Below are 19,046 nucleotides of genomic sequence, written 5' to 3'. Positions count from 1 at the left end.
TGCAAGAGTTTCCATTATCCTGTTTCTGTAAGAGCTGTAACGACAGAGTCATGGGAATTGCTTGCATGAAAATTAAGCCCCTTGTGGATTCAGATAAGCAGGACAGTGGTTCTCTGGAATTCATGTGTTGTTTTAGGATGACGTAACAAGTGCTACCATCATTCTCAGTTTGTGACTGAACAACTGAGTATCATCCTTCTTGGCATCCACAGAGATGGAGAATGAGGTTTACTATTCAACAGCTATTGGTGACCTTCTTTGCTCACCAGTTTGGAGTTGATGATATACTAATACCGTTAATGACCTGGAAGCTGACATCCTAGATGCAAAACAAATATCCACAAAGGTCCACTGGGCTGGCTTATAGTGGCTTTATAAAATGTTCTTTCATTGGCATATATTATGTTCTAGTCACTAAAGCACCATGGACTTTGCTTGTCTATGATCTACTCTCTCATTCTTCTCCTGATAATTTCCAAGCTAATTGTTTAATGGGTGCATAATTTGGTTGGAAACCTTTCTAGCAAAAGTAGAATTAATGATTTCAGGTGTGTTTCAGACAAATAATATCTGCTTCACACCTCAAAGAATTGAAAGTAGATATTATAAAAAATTACAGAAATACAAGGAAGAGTTAAGAAAATCCGTTTTCTTTTTGGTAACAACAAATAATGCTTTTTTTTTTTTTCCCCTTTGTAAGGCAGTCCACGTCAACCTTGGAAAATGGTTAAACTGGGGATATTTCCTGTCAATTAAAAGATGTTTTTGAGTTGAATTAAATTGGCACTTAGAATTCCACCTTAAATTCTCCAAAGATGGCACTTGCTTAAGGTTCTGAAGATGGGAATATGATCTGCTAAAAATCAGACAAGTGAGCAGAAACAAACTATGACTTCTGCCCCAGGGGTAATGGAGATGGAGATGAATCTTGACAAGCACACACATGACAAGATCTAGGCAGAGCAAGAACGGGTGACTCACAAATTGTAGTGGCACGTTCTCTCCAAGGGCCTCAGTGTGCAGTAATGCCTGAAAGATCTCAACCAGGATCACATGATGCATACAGTGGTTGGCTGACTGTTGAGCCATATAATAAAACCCCAACAAATTAAGTATAAAACAGCCTCTGGTGAGCTATAGCCCTAATTAGAAAGAAAATTAACAGGTATTAGACTAGCAGAATCCCCGCCAGTAAAGTATGTAGGGGATATCATTAAAGAGACAGACTTTTGGTGTATGTTTTATGTTCCTCTGAAGTTGATCCCCTTTTTAATTACTTCTGCCATTATGAGAAAGCTAGCTGGATTCTTTCACTGAAAAGACCAGGACAGAGCTGTGGCGAGGTTCATAAATCATCATGGGTGACTGAGGGAGAAGCGGGGGGAGTTCTCTGCCAACCACTTTCTCTTCTCTTGGAAGTGTTCTGCTGAAGCTCTTTGCATCCCCTCCGCGTGTCATGCCCCACCTCCCAAACGGTCAGTAAATGTAGTGCCATCAAGGACAGCGCTGTTGCCAGCGTTCCCCTTACGTGTGGGCACAGAGTTTTCCCTGGTGTTAGAGGTTACTGTGCAATGAGCTCACACCCAGCCTCAGCCCAGGTCTTTGGAGCTGGGTATTCCTTCCTTCTTTTCCCTCCCTGGCAAATTCTGTTATGAAAATCAACCTGATTCTTTATACCAGTTGATGTGAAAAACTGTAATATTTCATGGCTTCCAGGCTCCCAAGGTGCTTTCGTCTGCCTTTCCTTGCTTTTCAGCTGTTCCTGTTTGTCCACTCTGGTCCTTCTCTTCTCTTTCCCGTCTCTTGTTGTTCCTTTTCTTTCTGCTCCCTCTGCATCTTTTTTCCCCTTGTCTTCTTATAGACTTTTCAATTTGTCTCATTTAAACCATTATGCCCGGGATGCAGGTCTCCATTGCTTCTTTCTCATCTTGCCACATCAGAGCACTGTTCCTTTATGCCATCTGAACGAGGGTGATCCTGGACACACAGATATTGCGTGCAAATCTCCATGCAAGCTCAGATATGGCAGGTACTCGGAGCAGAACAAACAGCAGTGGCAGTGGGGGCAATCAGTTTGTCTCATTTTTTAGTTCATCAGTGACTTCTTTCTAGTCCATCATCCTAAGATTCTGAGTCTGTGAAAGAGACACAAGAACTGTGTCCCTTTAGTCCACCAGAGTGGAGTCTGTGGCAAACCGTCTCTCATGCTCTCTGCCTGACCTGTAAGCATACGGTCTGTTGTTCCTGCCAGCTCTATTAGGTAAAATAAAGGCCACCAAATTCTAGATCTAAAAGTGGGAGGGCTCTTGTCTCCCACACGCTTACTTCAAGCCAGCTGTGCCTGTACAGTACACATCACCTGTCCCCGATGTAGTGGGCTTGCTGCACTTATGGGTAGAGCTTTTCTGTACACATGCAGTGGTTATCTGATCGTGATTATGATGAAATTATGGTCAAGTCTTTGACTTCCAAAGTCTGCTGCTCTTGCCTATGTCCCTGCCTGGAACAGCAAACTTTTGGTGAAGGGTGGACCATATTTGATTAAAAAGCCTCTGAGGAGAGGACTTCTGCCAGAGAAGTCCTGTTGGGGGAACAGATTGTCTGGACAGCAGTGTTCAGACAGAAGGTGCTTTTTACAGTGCATTTATAAAAGTCCTTGGAGAAAATCAGGTATGGGTTTCAGCTAGCAGTCTGAACACCCAGGAACAGTAGTTGGCTCCCGGGTTCATAGACTGCTATTCATAGACAGCAATTTTAAAAAAATGTTATTTTGGGATGCAATTATGCATCTCAGCCTGGGTAGTCCCATTCTGCCAACATGAAGTGCTCCCATTCAGGGTCTAAAAACATTCTTTACTTTCTCCTAGGTGCGTTCTGTGCTGATGGCTGTTGTCTGTTTCCTTCCTGTTAGATGTGACTACATTTCATGAGTGATGGAGAGGATTCCAGCTGAAAAGATGGATAGATTTTGGCAAATCTGTTGTCCTTTTAAAGCCACGACCCTACAAGGCACACATGGTATGAGTTGGCCGACAGTATTCTGGCAGACTCTGTAGACAGCTATTGAAGTCAATTTTTGGCAGGGATTTAGCTAGCTGGGTTGTAACCACATGTTTTTTATAGCAACTGTGGTTTACTTTGACATGGAAGGAGTGACGTAGCACACTGATTTTAAAAAAGCTTAGGTTGTTACCACTTTAATACTAAGAGTATAGACATCAAAGGGTGGCAAATGTGTTACTGTAGTTCAATGAGTTAGTGTTTGTCATTGCAAATCAGCTGAGGAGTATTAGCTAGTTAAGCTCTGATAACCTGATTGATTGTAATCTTCTTTTTAGAAGATTACAAAATTAGCTTGTCATTGATCAGCTTGGAGCATATCTGGATGTGGATCAGCCATCCTGAAGTATGAAGTGGAAGCTGCATACCTCTAAGATACCTGTCTTATTCCCTAGCCCAATCTCTCTTTTTCAAACTTGTGGAGTGACGACTGCACTTATGTGTTTGCTGCATATTCGTTAAACATGTCTCAGCTGCAAAATGCATTAGAGGATTCCTTGTTCTGCATATGCTCCATATATGCTTATATGAGGGCTCCAAGAAATAATCTTTAGTCAGAAGGTAAGGTTGCATTTGTATTTTACTGAATTAAAATGCTAGATTGTGTCATAAATGTGAAAATGAATTTGCTGTCAACAGATATGATAGTTTCTGTTTATCTCTTTGTTCCCTCTTCCCCAGAGCGCATATGCACATGTGTGCGCACACACACATGCACACACACACAGACACACTGTTTGCCACAATTCAGTACAGCTGGTAATTTTCAGTTCACCAGAAGCTCAGAATAGCAGAGAAATTGCTCAGTCAGGCTTGATGTAGAGAACAAGTGTTTGCACACACTCCTCGCTCTCTTTCTAGGAGGAAACTATCAAAAGAGGTTTGAAAAAAAAAGGAATGTCAAAGAGAAGAGAGTCAACAGATTTTCCTATTCTTTTTAATATACTTATTGCTGCTATACATGGTTAAGCTGAGAAGTGAAGCAGCAGTTTAGATGCAGTATTGCTTTAACTGCAACAGTGGACAGGAGCAAAGCAGGCAGCATTTCATTGTGGGGAACCTTCTGCTGAGTGTGTCATATCATCAGAAAAAGCTCGAGATGTATTTCTTGAGAAATAACTTATTTCTCTTTTTCCTCTTTCCTGCCCTAAAAGACTGGAAAACTTATCTCTCATAGTCCTCTGAAGAGGTAGAGACAGACACAGCCAGAAAAGAGTTTCTTAGCTCAGGAAATACAGCAAAACTAGATAAACTCATACTGCCGATAAAGTGGCTATCTCCCACCCTTCCACCTACCAGACTGTGTCCCACTAAACAAAGTCCTTTGATTCCATCACTGCAGTCATCCACCAAGTACCAGACAAAAGTCTCTTTGGGGCTGTGTATTCAGTGTGAGAAGGGCTAGCTTCTAACAGGAGTCACCAGTAGGTTCAGATGCACTAAGAAAATAAGTTGGAATTATGCAGACATTCAAAACCAAATGCTCCTATTTCCGTTCGTTCTTTCTCTCAGGGCCAAAATATTTCCTCAGATATACATATTCATCTCCACTGAAGATAAAGGGAAATAAGAAAGTCTCAAGGAAACTGCACAAAACCAAACTTGTTTTCTGCAGTAAAATACAGTTTTCTACAGAGCAAAATGTGTCTCTCTTTAAAAATGCAAATCCCAGGTATGAACTCCACTTGACATTACACCCGTGTTTCTAAAGAATGCCTCTCTCTCTGCTATATTAATGGAGCAAGGAGACTGACCAATTTATTAACTGGTCTTTTATGACTTAGGAGAAAAATTCATCCATTTTGGCTATAACATTAACATCAAGATTTAAAACTGAAATGTGTCTTGTCTTCGTGAAACATATCTGAAATTTCATTTTCAGTTACACATATTACATCTACATCCAGGAGCAGCAGACAGCTTACCAAAATCCATCCTTCTCTGACATTGACAATATCACAGAAAGAAGGCCTAAATGTAACATGAAATATGAAAGTGGTTAGCACATTATAAATGTAGGTAAGTGTATTTTTAATATAGATGCGTTGAAGAGGCATGGTAACCAGTTAAGTTCCTTTGAAAATGTCAAACCAATTGTTTGCTGCATGGAGCAAGTATCCTAGTGAGTTGCTCACAATGTATGAGCTTTTGTTTGTATTATACAGTGAAGACAGACCAAACCTGCAACCTTCTCAGGTTTGTTTACAATATGATCCAATTAATTCACATATGATGTTGAATAACCACCTGTACTTATTCAGTTGCTCACAATTTTTGACACCAAGCATTTTTCCTGGTGGTGCTAGTATTCGTGGTCAGGGATGGGGGGATGAAATCTTGATGGGACTAGGAAGGAGCAACAAGATGGGTGAGGTCCAGCCACACCCGTGTGACTCCCCCATGTTCACCTTATGTGCTCTTTAGTGGTTTTGTTGCACTACATCCTTATGGTGCCTCCAGTTACCGGCATACATAATTTTATACATCCTGTTCTTGTACTTCACTATAATAGACAGTGGAAAGTTAAAAACCCAGTAATAACTCTCACACCCTGAAGGCAGGCAGACTGCTTACAGAGTTTTAAGCTGGAATTTCCTTTATGCTTTGGACAATGCAAAACCATACCATACAAGCTATGCAGTATTTTGACTACAAGAATGACTTCATGGTTACTCTGCTTTCACTGTAACTTGTGTGCATCCTCAGATCTTCCAAAACCTTTCAAGAGATTCCACCAGGAGGTAATTGGCATTGCTTCTCTGTGGTATACACACTGGCCAATTCAAGCAGAAGACAATTTTGGCTGAGCCAACTATGCAGCATGATGTGTATTCCATTAAGTACTGTCATTCCAGCTGAATGTGGTTGGTCTAAACTTAGTTTGTACTGAAGATAGCAAAGTTGGTTCAATTATTCATTTGCACAAAACTCATTTCTATTCTACTACTTGGGAATCAATCACAGACATTCATCTGCAACACAGAAATGAATATTGTTCATGATATGTTGAACTGTGTGTTTGCTGCAGGTTGCTGTCTTGGTTTCGGCTGGGATAGAGTTGATTTTCTTCATAGTGACTTGCATAGTGTGTTTTTTGGATTTAGTACTAGAATAATGTTGATAACACCCTGATGGTTTAGTTGTTGCTAAGTAGTACTAAGACTGGCCAAGGACTTCTCAGCTCTCAGCTCTGCCACGTGCACGGGAAGCTGGGAGGGGGCACAGCCGGGACAGCTGACCCTGACTGGCAAAAGGGATATCCCAGACCATATGACGTCCTGCTCAGTATATAAGCTAGGGGAAGAAGAAGGAAGGGGGGCACATTTGGAGTGATGGTGTTTGTCTTCCCAAGTGACCATTACATGTGATGGAGCCTTGCTGTCCTGGAGATGGCTGAGCACCTGCCTGCCCATGGGGCGCTGTGAGTGAATTCCTTGTTTTGCTTCGCTTGCATGTGCAGCTTTTGCTTTCCCTATTAAACTGTCTTTATCTCAGCTCACGAGTTTTCTCACTTTTACTCTTCTGATTCTCTCCCCCATCCCATTGTGGGGGGAGTGAGTGAGCGGCTGGGTGGGGCTGAGTTGCCGGCTGGGGTTAAACCATGACACTGTCTGATGGGTAGTTGAGTGAACACATGGGAGCTACTCATGGTACATTTGCTCTGACTGTTGGAGAATCATTTGTAGCCTGCTTTTTTATGTGACTCTTTTACAAATAATGTAAACCAGGATAAAGATTTTAATGGAGGAAAATACTAAATAATGAAGAAAAAAGACTTAGGAAATAAGAAATTACCCTGTTTGTAAACAAATACCTTCATCAACTTAAGATATTGTGAACTGTGTGAGTGCCACTTAGCAGCCGTCAGAAGAATAGATGGGCACAAGTGGTCCTGTAGAGGACCCTCTGGACTACGGCAAATACAGCTTGTTTCTGAGTGGAGTAACAGCCTCCCAACACCCGCACAGACATGCATCACTGCTGTTCTGTTTTCATCCTAATACTGCCAATGGGTAATCGAAATCATCAGGAGGCACTCATAACAGCGAACCATTGGGAGCTGTCTTGAGTAGTTCCAGTGCATTCATCTGGACAAAAACGTGAGCGTGGTGTTAGTCCATTTTGCAGATACAGACTGAAAAATAATCATAGGAGTAAGGATTGATCAGTTATTAGAACAATGCGGATGTCTGGGCTGGGTCTGCTCAAATGATACATGCAGAAATAGAGTAACCTCATATTTGTCCAAAGGATAATCTGGAAAGCGGTGACTCTGAAAAAGACTCAAATGTAAAGAGAATAAACAGCTGAATGTGAATTGCTCTGGTCTCTGGCTAAGAGTGCTGGAGAATGCTCTGTGAAAAGCAGGGCTGTCAAGTAGCAATAGAAGGTGGTACTGCCTTGAAGAAACTGCCACTAAAATCCTATCCAGTCTCTACACACCAAAGAACGTGTCATTAGGAAAGAGTTCAGAAAAGAGCTACAAGTCTGTAAAACCTATGTAAGTGTGACTGATGCAATATGCTATTTAGTTTCTATAAAAAAAAGCTTAAAAGAAGACTCATTTATGGAACACAAGAGCTGTTGAACATTAAATAAAATGGCAGAAATGAGATTTCTGGAAAGTAAATGTAGACAAATCAAGCTAGAAATGATGTGCCTACTTCTTGGTGTGGTTAGTTGACCCCTGGAAACTACTTACCTAGACATGAACCTTGCTCCTGTCACTCGAAATCTGTAAACCAATACTGGATATCTTAGAAAAGGTGTATTCCATCTCAGTCAGAAATTATGCATTTGTGAGCGTTTTCAGCTGTTGGACCAAATAGGTCAGCAATGAAGTAAGCTCAAAGGCCCAGTTATGGATGAGGAAAGTATTTCAAATAACTTGAAAAGCACTTAAGTGAAAGTATTGGTCATGGACCAGACCAAACAGATTTATACAATGCTATTTGAATATTGGATAAAAAAATATATAAGCAGAATAATACTATGAACTTAACAGGAAGAAAGTTCTCAATACTAAATTTCTGAGCATTTTACCATAATACGAAACAATAACTGGCAGCTTGCCTGTAACAGGGGAATCGCATCTAAGTTTCTGTGAGGAAGCAAGGGTCTCATAGCACTTGCAGATGAGTTGCAATGCATCTCCGGCATAAGCATCATTTGATAATCATTATGCTTTCTAATCACTTTCTAATTAAGCTACATTATTACAAACACGATGCACAGCTGTACTTTATTTGTCATATTCTTCCTTGGACTTATTGGCTCCAAACTGTAGCCTAATTTTCATACTATGGGGATGCCTGAAAAAGTTCATCTTGTCCGTTCTGGGTGCAGGACTGAAAACTTCATTCCTTCTACAGTCTATTATCTATGCTCATTTTCTTTGATATTCCCCTCCTTTCTTTTTCTTCCTTCCCTCCCTTGCCCTCCTTTCCTTTCCCTTCCTCCATCCCTTCCTGTTTTCCCCCGTTACTCCATTCCCTCCTTCCTCTCTTCCTCTTTTCTCTCCTGTCTTCTCTTCTTCCTTCCTCCCTGACCTTTTCTTCTCCCTTTCCTCTCTTTCCTTCTTCCTCCCTCCCTCCCTCCCTCCCTTTCTCCCTTTCCTTCTTTCGTCCTTCCTTCCTTTCTTCTCTCCTCCCTCTTCTCTCCTCCACCTTTCCCTCCCTTCCTCTCTGCCTTCCTCCCCCGACCGCCCCCCAGCTTTTGGTATTAGCAAATATTAAAGCAAGAGTGTAGTTATCTCCACTTTTTTCCCATTCCTAAGAAAAAATATATAACAAAAAGCAAAAGACAGAGTTGTTATTTAGTTAAAATTTGTAAGAAAGCTGGAAGAGAAAAGGTATGTTGAAAGCATAGTCATATTCACTGTGTTTTGGAAGTAAAAATGAATGAGACTCAAATTACAGGGAAGCAGGTACGGGCTTGAAGTCCAGAAAGGTAGAAAAAGGCTAGCCAATGTAATTGTGGCGTGACTGTTTCTGTAGCTGATGGCACCCCAGGCTGACTCCTCCTTCCACTTCAAATGGCCAGGTCAGGTGGAAACAACCAACAAGGTACAAGGCCTTGGATCCACATCTCTGGACCACAGTGTCTGTTAGGCTACTTAAACCACGTGTATAGAGTTCCCTGGTGTCTGAAGTGCAAGTCGGGTGTGGAACTGGTGTAGCCTGGTGTAGTCCCCTTTCAGCAGACTACATACCATTGCAAATCTTCATCTTCACTCTTTCAGCAGATGCGGAAATAGTCATACCTACTGCCCTCCTTCCCAACCATGTGACGTTACGGCCTCCAACTTTCCTCCTGGCAAAGGCAGAATCTATTTCAGTTACCAGTAACAGGACCAGGACTAGTTTTCATAGCTTCTATGCTACAAAAAGAAGAAGAGGGGGAACTGAGTCATGGGGTTCAGAGGGATAATTTAGTGTACCACGATAAGTACATACTTCCTCGGGCACTCAGACATATTAATGTATTTTTATGGCATGTAAGGTATAAATACAGTGAACAAAATTTTGGCAATGGGAGCTTCTCTAGCTTCCATCTGGACTTCTGACTCCATTGCTGCTGAAATAAAGCAATGGATGTACCAGGAGCCAGTATAAAAGTGACTTAACTGCTGCTTCGTGGATCTCATGACTAAGCAATAAAAGATAAAAGGGCTTTTGACAAAACCAAATAATCACAGCTTCTGGACAGGATATTGTATTCGACCATCTTACATCTGTTTGAATGACAATCATATTTGATGATGCTTTGTTCAGCTTCTCACCTAAAAATACAATGCATTCACATCATTGCTTCTAATTGCGTTTGTAAAACTAATTGACATCTTTCATGTTTTATGCTGCTTGCTTGTTTTATTTAGTACAGAAAGAAATGCACTAAAGTGGACTTCAGCATTATTAAGGCATAGTGTTTAACAACAAGGGGTTTGGATATCATAAAAAACTTCCAAAAACCCAAATGGGTGTTATATCTGTAAGTGAGACGGGGGAAGCACTACTGTGTTGTAAAGGAAGTTAATAAAATTATACTGACTTCACTATCAATATCACAAGACTTCAGTCCCAAATCTCCTCCCAAGACTTTGGAGATTTAGTAAAATTTTCTGTTTTCGGATTTCTAAACAGTAATCATATGTACAATCAGCTCCTGCACCATCCATTAACCAAAAGGAAGGAAAAAAAGAGAGAGCGTAGTTAGCTTCTATTCATTGCTACTGTCGGCTACTACTGTAGTATTTCTGCTTTTATGTAATGTTACATAATGTGTGTGACATTTATTGTAATATTTCCAGTGTATGTTTCTAAAGAAATGAAGACATTTAAAATGTCTATTGACTACCAATGTAATGTTTTGTCATCCTCTTATTTGGTTATAAAGCAAATACAGCAATGAAAAGATGAATCTCCATATTCTCACGCCGTACAGGCAACATTAATTAATTCAACATGACAAGCTTTGTGAAGTATCTGGGTAAGTCATTCTAGTATCATTTTGTTCATGAAGCCCAAAATATAGACTGACAAAGCACAAGTATGAAATGCATTTCAATCAGTTTAATCAAATGGAGTCAATGTAAAGAAAAGGGGCATTGTCAAGATGTGTCAGTGAACATTTGACCTGCCTTGCAGTTAATATTGTTTTGTGCAGATTTCTCTTGGGGGGATGCCCTCTCTTCTGCATTTCAATTGTAAAAAGTGAAAATTTTATTTTTGATCTGGTGAGTGGCAATCTGTACTAGGAATGATATAGGAAAGACATCACTTGAAAATCATTATCCACACAGAATCTGAACATGTGAAATCAGACCCTGTAAGGAAATTAGATCATTTGGTGTGACTTCCGCCTGGCTTGCAGGAAATTCTGCTTTCTCTGAATGAGATCTTGCATAGATGCCAAAGATGAGATTATAGAGCACCAAATCAAAAATCTGCTGGGGAGTTTAGCTTGTTCTCTTCTCTAAGGCACAAGGAGACTTGGGCAGGAAAAAGATGTGGGCACACAATAAACCTGTAGCAGAGCCAAATGGCCATGAGCCTGGCAAACTGCCTTTTTAAGGGCAGTGGAGGGGGTTTGCCACAGACGGCTTCAGTGGGACTTCAGGAGGGATTCCCTAGTAATATAATTCAGGATTTTTCTCAGGAGTTCCCAAAGCTGCATTACTTTGCAGCATCCCAAATCTCCCTCTGTCACTGTCCATGATCCCAGTGATAAGCAAAGCAGAATGCGGGTCTATATTTCTGAAAATTTCTTCCCGGGCCTATTTTCTCCTTGCTTGATCTAATGTTGTGGTTTCTGATCATGCTCAATATGCAGGATAACATTAATGGTCAAATCATGGTGCAAAATCATTCTCTTTTGCCTTTAAATCTGCTTCTCTGCCAGGGAATAATATGATCATTTGAAGGGCTTTAAAAACTGCCTGTTGCTCTATCTGAAAACTACAAATTGGGCAGGATTTAAATTCAGTGTGTGATTGTACACATGCATGCACGCCAGGAATTAGAAAATAGCTGTTAACTTTTATTTTCAGGTAAAGACAAGGCTGTGGGGGTGACCAAGATTTGGAGAACAGATTTAAAAGCCCATTTGTCACGACAATATTTACTTGAAGGTTTTGTTTCATTTCCTAGACTCTCAGCTTTTGCTATGTAAAAGCACTGTCTAGCTGCTGTGGTAACCTCAGACGCATGAACCAAGTTTGCTGAGATACGGAGAGATCTGCAAGGAGATTCCTTAACAAATGCCTGAGCAAGCTGCTCTATCCACCCTGTGAAGTGTTGAATGTTACATCCAGGAATGAAGACTGAATTGTCAGTGTTAAGTTTCATGCCTCTCCTGAGAGTTGAAAAGAGGAAAACCACAATTTTTCTGGATTTCAGCCCCACTGATGGTTGCCATTTGTGCCCCTTCTCACGCTTCCTCGTCCTTTCCCATCCCCAAACCTAGATGGAGTCAAGCCCAGAGGTCAGCAGAGCCCATGGACACATTGAGAGCATGCCCCAAGTATAGTCAAGATCACAGTGGACCAAGTCATACTTTCAATATGTGCACACTCTGATCTGAGCAGTGTCCATTTTAGTGACTCAACCACAGGGCATGTTTTTCAAGCGATGCTCCAAAGATCATGACTGCACATTTTTCCCAACCTGTTGAAGGGTGAACCACAAGAAGTTCACAAATCTGGAGAGCTCTCTACACAGTCCAGGGTTTCTCCTGGATCTCTTGGAACTCCAATATTATGTTGAAGTGTTGCAAGTTCTCTCACGTGATTTTTGAATGCTTCATTCTTCAAACTTTGCTGGAATGAGTTTAGAGTTACATGGAAAGAATGATTAATTGCAGTTTAACGAATCACAGGAAAAGTTGGTGCCTGGTGCTCTGGAGATGCACCCGTATCAGTCTTACTTATCTGAACCAGTTTACCCTTTAGTTTTACAGTTAACAAACTAGAATAATCAGAATGGTCAGAAGTGTCTTATTTTGATATTTGCAGCATTTTCACCCCAGTATTTTATTTAAACCTTTCTGTTTTCCACAAGTGTATGCTGCTTAGTCCTTGACTAAGACATTTAACAACGTGAGAGTGGAGTATTTTGCTGCTACAGACTTAGACCTTCTGAAGAGCCTAATCAAAACCAGATTTTTTTTTCTTTAATTGGAAAAGAAATGAGTGTTTTGCACTATACACTAGCTAGTTAGTGCTATCATAAACAACCCCCTATTAATCACGCACCATTTTTTGCAGCTGTGTACAGTAACTGACCTGCCTAGATACACTATAACTGAAGCAATTAAGGATCTTTTGTATTTTTTATGTAATTACCACTTCTGAGCCAGGTTGCTAAATACTTGGGACATTTGGGGGTATAATTTCAAGGTCATTATATTTTTGTTCATCTCATTTCCTAGGAAACCTATTTGCAGACTTGCCTAAAGCATCCCAGATACTGTACATTAAAGTATGGCAAATTAATTTAATTCTAGCTCCTTCCACTCAGTAGGTGCATGTCCATTTTTCCAATGTATAATACACAGTATATTTTTAAATGGTAAACTATTCCTGTTTTTAATGATGCAAACAATGGTGAGACCAAATAAGCTAAAGGAGCTAACACATTTATCTCTACATTCTGCCATCTGTTTGAAACTGCTGATGTAATTCCAGTTTTAAATTACATTAGATCCTGCCTTCTGGACCCCTTTCCCTATTTACTTTTTTTTTATTTAAGGCTTTAGAGAAAGCAGTGCCTTCAGGTTGTTGACTACTTAATAAGAAACTGTGTCTTTGACTGTTTTCAATCTGGACTTAAATGTAGGTTTCCTGGACAAAGAGGTATAATGGAAGTAATAGCTTTATTTCCAAAAGATGAAACTTATTCTCTGTGTACAATTTGATGAGATCTGTTTTCAGCAATAATGCTAGCAACCAGCAGATTTGTTTATACTGAAGAAACAGCAGAGATTAAGGGTTGTGTTCTTGCATACTCTATTGTCTAATGATGGAATTTCCAGTTTTATCTCTGTGTTTATGCTTCAGAATTAGTTTAGTTTCTTCCATGCAACCTCTCCCCCTTATTTTACTGGCTTAATTAACAACCTTATATTTATTTTTCTCAGCACTTCCTTTGCTTTTTGAGTCCACAGTGGTAATGCTCCATTCTCTTTTCTTCTGGTATCTTGCTGCTGGAATCACTTCTTTGTCCAGATCTGATACTGATGTTAATCTTTTAAAGATTTGCTTAGAGGGATATTGGTCAGGCTCTGTCTTCAGGAAATCTACCAAACACATAGCCTGATTTTTGCACCGTCACATTAAAGCGTTGAAATCGCGATTCAGATTTTTTTACTTTGGTTACATTGATTATGTACCCACAGAATAGTCAGAAGTATAAGGACTTTGGAAGAAAGATGGAGTCCTGCACCAAAAAATTTGCAGACTTCTCATTTGTATTGCTTTTAAGAAGAGAGAACACGTAATTAAAAATGATGAAAAATGCATTTCAAGCTACATTTTACTCATCACAATACAGATATTTTTCATGAGCATATTTTCAAAAGTCATGATAACATGTAAAAAAATTGTACAGATTTTAGGATGTTTGGAGCAACTTACCCATTTAGAATTTCTGAACCATACCAGACAAAAGTCTGAAGAAAATGTGGTCATAGATTGGTTTGATTGTGATTGTTTTATAGAAAATTTAGATTTTTAATAAAGAATAATTTCATCACAATATTTGCCTAAACTTAATTTAGAAAATTCTTTAAAAATAAAATGAAAATCCCCAAAATGAAACCTTTTTTGTTTGCTTTGGTGGAAAAGAGACATTGGGTTCATTTGGAATTCAAACAGATGATTTTATCTTTCACTGTCTGTCCTGAAATATAGAAGTTTTGTTATTAATAAAATTTAATTAAATATAGAAATTGTAATTCATATGCAACTCTAGTCATATTACTGAATGGTAACTGGGAGCTATGTCTGCTGTCAAATGAGCATCTTAAATTTTCTGTCTGAATCAGCTTCCAGAATGGTAGCATTTTTGGTAGATCAGTCACTGATCCATGCAAGTTCTTGGGGAAGAACCTTGATCCAAGTTTCAAAGTTTAACCTTCCTAAATCAATCCTACCAATAATAATCTATATAATCAATCACTGTGTCTTTAACTATCATCATGCTTAATCACAACAAAAGTGCGGTGATTAAAATGCGACAGACTTAGTGTAGGCTTTCTACATTTCCTCTCCAGCCACTGAAATCAATAGCTAAACTAAAGTCGTGGCCAATTCTTGGGAATGTGGATGACTCTCTGTTGTTTGTTTGTTTATGCCTAGCCTGGCCACCACCAGCGGTGAAGATCTGAAGCGGGGAGGTGTAATATTCCTTCTACACTCCAGCATTTCCAACCCTGGCTGGATGGATATGGAAAAAGCCAGCAGCTTCCCATGAAGTGTTGAAGACTAAACCAAGCAGTACGATGTTCAAACCTGACCTGCATTTTCAGAGGTTGGTAAAGAACCATGTAAACCATTTATTCCATATTTTAATGTAAGGCATATTGAGCTTGTATGGCAAGGTTTTGGTAGCCGGGGGGCTACAGGGGTGGATTCTGTGAGAAGCTGCTAGAAGATTCCCCCATGTCTGATAGAACCAGTGCCAGCTGGCTCCAAGATGGACCTGCTGCTGGCCAAGGCCTAGCCAATCAACAACAGTGGTAGTGCCTCTGGGATAACGTGTTTAAGAAGGGAAAAAACCTGCTGTGCAACAGCAACTGGAGAAAGGAGTAAGAATATGTGAGATGAACAGTCCTGCAGAGCCCCAGGCCAGTGCCACCCCCATGTCTGATAGAACCAGTGCCAGCTGGCTCCAAGATGGACCTGCTGCTGGCCAAGGCCTAGCCAATCAACAACAGTGGTAGTGCCTCTGGGATAACGTGTTTAAGAAGGGAAAAAACCTGCTGTGCAACAGCAACTGGAGAAAGGAGTAAGAATATGTGAGATGAACAGTCCTGCAGAGCCCCAGGCCAGTGCCACAGGAGGGCAAGAGGGGCTCCAGGCGCCGGAGCAGAGATTCCCCTGCAGCCCCGGGTGCAGCTCACGGTGAGGCCGGCTGTGCCCCTGCAGCCCAGGGAGGCCCACGGGGGAGCAGATCCCCACCTGGCAGTCTGTGCCTGAGGGACTGCACCCCATGGGAAGGATGGACCCACGCTGGGGCAGTTTGCGAAGAAGGACTCAGGCTGGAGAAGTTCATGGAGGACTGTCTGCTGTGGAGGAACCAGGGGCAGAGTGTAAGGAGTCCTCCCCCTGGGGAGGAAGGAGCAGCAAAGACAGCATGTGATGAACGGACCCCAGCCCCCATGCCCCGTCCCCCTGCGCTGCTGGGGAGGAGGAGGTAGAGAAGTGAGTGAAGTTCAGGAAGTGAATCAGGAGTGAAGTTAGGCCCAAGAAGAAGGGAGAGGTGGGGCAAAAGTGTTTTAAGATTTAGCTTTTATTTCTCATTACCCTACTCTGATTTGATTGGCAATAAATTAAACTAATTTCCCCAGGTTGAGTCCCTTTTCCCTATGACAACAATTGGTGAGTGATCTCTCCCCGTCCTTACTTTGAGACTTTCATTATGCTTTCTCTCCCCTGTCCAGTTGAGGAGGGGGAATGATAGAGTGGCTTTGGTGGGCAACTGGCATCCAGCCCAGGTCAACCCACCACAGGGCTATATTCTATGGTGATTCATCTTGCTATGGAAAGATATCTGCATAAAAGTTAAACCAGAGATGCCTGGGCAAAATAAAGTACATACGTATTTTAAATAGATCTGAAGCTGATGAATGTGCCAAAAGATTGTCAGTTAAAACTTGTTATGGGAGCTCATATCAGCTTTTCATGGATGCAGACAGTGATGCAGAGCAGAGCAAGGAGTGTTGATTTTCTGTTTACAAAAATACCATTAACTTTTAGAGTCTAGGCAGTGTTTACCAAACAAAGAATTTATGACTCCACCCCAGCCTACGAGGAAAAAATAATTGAAATCACATTATTTCTTCAAATACTCAGATTCCAAATGTTTGGTAACCAGCTGCCTGTTGTGGTAATGCTCCTACTTCTGCAAAGAATTTGTATTCTAGACCTACATGAAATTAGTATACACAATGAACTGAGTGAATGATTTGTTAGAAGGACTTTTTGTTGTGAAAATGTAATGAATATTTCATGATTCAAATTCAAAGGAACTATAAATTTAAAATATCAAGTTTTGCTGTGATGCATAAAAACTATTCATCATAACTGTTAAATACAAACCATATTCACTCCTGGTAAGAACCATAAATATGACAAGAAGTCCCAGAAAATTGTAGTTATGGTTAAGAAGGAGTCTACATAATGAATACAGTAAAATTCCTCCCAAATGTTTTAAATAACAATGTCTTTCCTGAGGATAGATTACATTTCGTCGGCATCAAGATTTGCAAATCAGTCAGGGTCACCAAAACTCAAACATTGTCATTGCATCCCTAGGACAGTGTAATATTAAAGTATATTTAAAATTTTATTAAAAAAAAAGTCAAAGAATATGTCTCACCAAGCCCTGCACCGGTTCATTTGCAACAATCTCTACGCATTTACTCCAGTGCGCACACCAGAACTTTCAACACAGTTCCTGGTCTTAAAAAGACACTTTCGAAATGACAGATTTCTTAGTATCCAAAGGAACCTTTAGTAAGTTGAAATGTAATGCTAAGACCATGGACTGTATTCCCCCTGGAGTAAAATAAATGTTGCTGTTCTTGAGATCTATGCCGCTGAAAATATTTGGTACTTTTTAAGCACAAAACTGCATGAGTTCATAGGATGGCAAGACAGATTTTTAAACTGATTGGATAAGTTTTATCTGATCTGTTAATTTATTTGGTGATCTTACATTTTTCTCCAGTTCTTTTCTTACTATTGATTAATAGAACTGCATTTCTTGAAAGGAGGACTCTGCAGCAGCTCTTGGTTCTTGTTTGAGGTCTTCTAAGATGCACACATTTCAGGAGAAATTCAGTGCAGGTGAATTGCCCTATAATCAATCCCATCAGAAAGTCTGTGCATAAACTAAATTAAATTACATAAATAACAGAAGTCGCTGTCCCTGATCCACTATGATGCTGGGGCCCATCCCATCTGAAAGAGAAGCTCTGCAAGGCGGACGGATGGCAGCATGCTACGGGCTCTGCAGAACAGAGCCACACGCTGGGTTGTTTTACAGAGAAGGCTCCAACTGTGGCATCCTTCTGTTGTAAGGAGGGGGCCTGCCTGATCTGACCGTACAGATAGTGTAAAACTTTGGACAAAGAGCGGAAATACTGTGGTTGCTGTAGTGGTTCAGAGATATAATTAGAAGTGAGGCTTGCAGGGAAGAATAGTCTTTCACATAGCCAGGACCCCAGCCTAAAACTCCAATTAGAAACCTTCAAAAAAATCAGCAGAGACTATCAAGCGTGAGCATGATACATTGTAGATATTACTGAATGAATATACTAATTTTCAAAATGCATGTGCCCAAATGTATTTGCTTGATACGCTTTCAAATCGCATGCGTATACAGCTTGGATCCAGCCTTAATACAATTTGCAATGAGCTAGCTAATGAGCTTCTGGTTTTGAACAACTTGACTCCATTTTCAAAACATTAGACCATCTGAGAATCACATTATACTTATTTTCCTACAGTATTTGAATCTAGCTACTGTAAGGTTGCAAAATACTGCAGAACATTCAGATTCCGAGATTATTTAATCAGTAATAAAATGTCATTGTAGGCAGCATAGCAGTACTTCCTAAATCCCTTGTTGCATGGTCGGCTTATTTCATTAGAATCTGTGCTGGCCGTTCTCCAAAGATGCAGAACTAATGCTATCTGCAATTATCGGATTTTGTTAAGCACAGAGAATTCGATAGGTATAGTGTTAATGACTGAAGAATAGCTAAGCAAGCCCCTAATCTATTGCTCATTGTTTAAGAAAAAACTAGGGCCCAGCCCTATCATACTTAGTTATAATATGACTCATATCAACAGAATAACTAGCTCTGCATCTTTTCTCCCTGTGCGGTAAAGGTAATGTATTGCTCGCTGTTTTGCAAATGATGGGCTTTTTACTGAAAAATCCTTTGCTGATAAGTAAGTAAGATGTAAACTGATTCCTAACAAGTAGGTGTGTGACATCCACCTGTCATGGTCATATTCCTGCCTGTTGGAAAAGATAGTCTATCAATAGGAAAAAAGAGAACATAATCTAGTCTAACCGTCACTAGAAGTGTCAGTGCCTTTTAATTAGTCGTCAGCAATCAGAAGTTATCATGGTGTGTACTGTATTGTGTTGATAAAGCTGGGAGGGGAAAAGACTGCAGCTAATAACTAGCTCTGAGTTCAGAATTACGGCGTGTTCAGTACTTGGGGGTGCTGGTGGATGAAAAGCTGGACATGAGCC

The sequence above is a fragment of the Egretta garzetta genome, unplaced genomic scaffold, assembly GCF_000687185.1.
Source record: "Egretta garzetta isolate BGI_Z169 unplaced genomic scaffold, ASM68718v1 scaffold88, whole genome shotgun sequence".
Taxonomy (NCBI): domain Eukaryota; kingdom Metazoa; phylum Chordata; class Aves; order Pelecaniformes; family Ardeidae; genus Egretta; species Egretta garzetta.
This window is presented reverse-complemented; position numbering follows the sequence as displayed.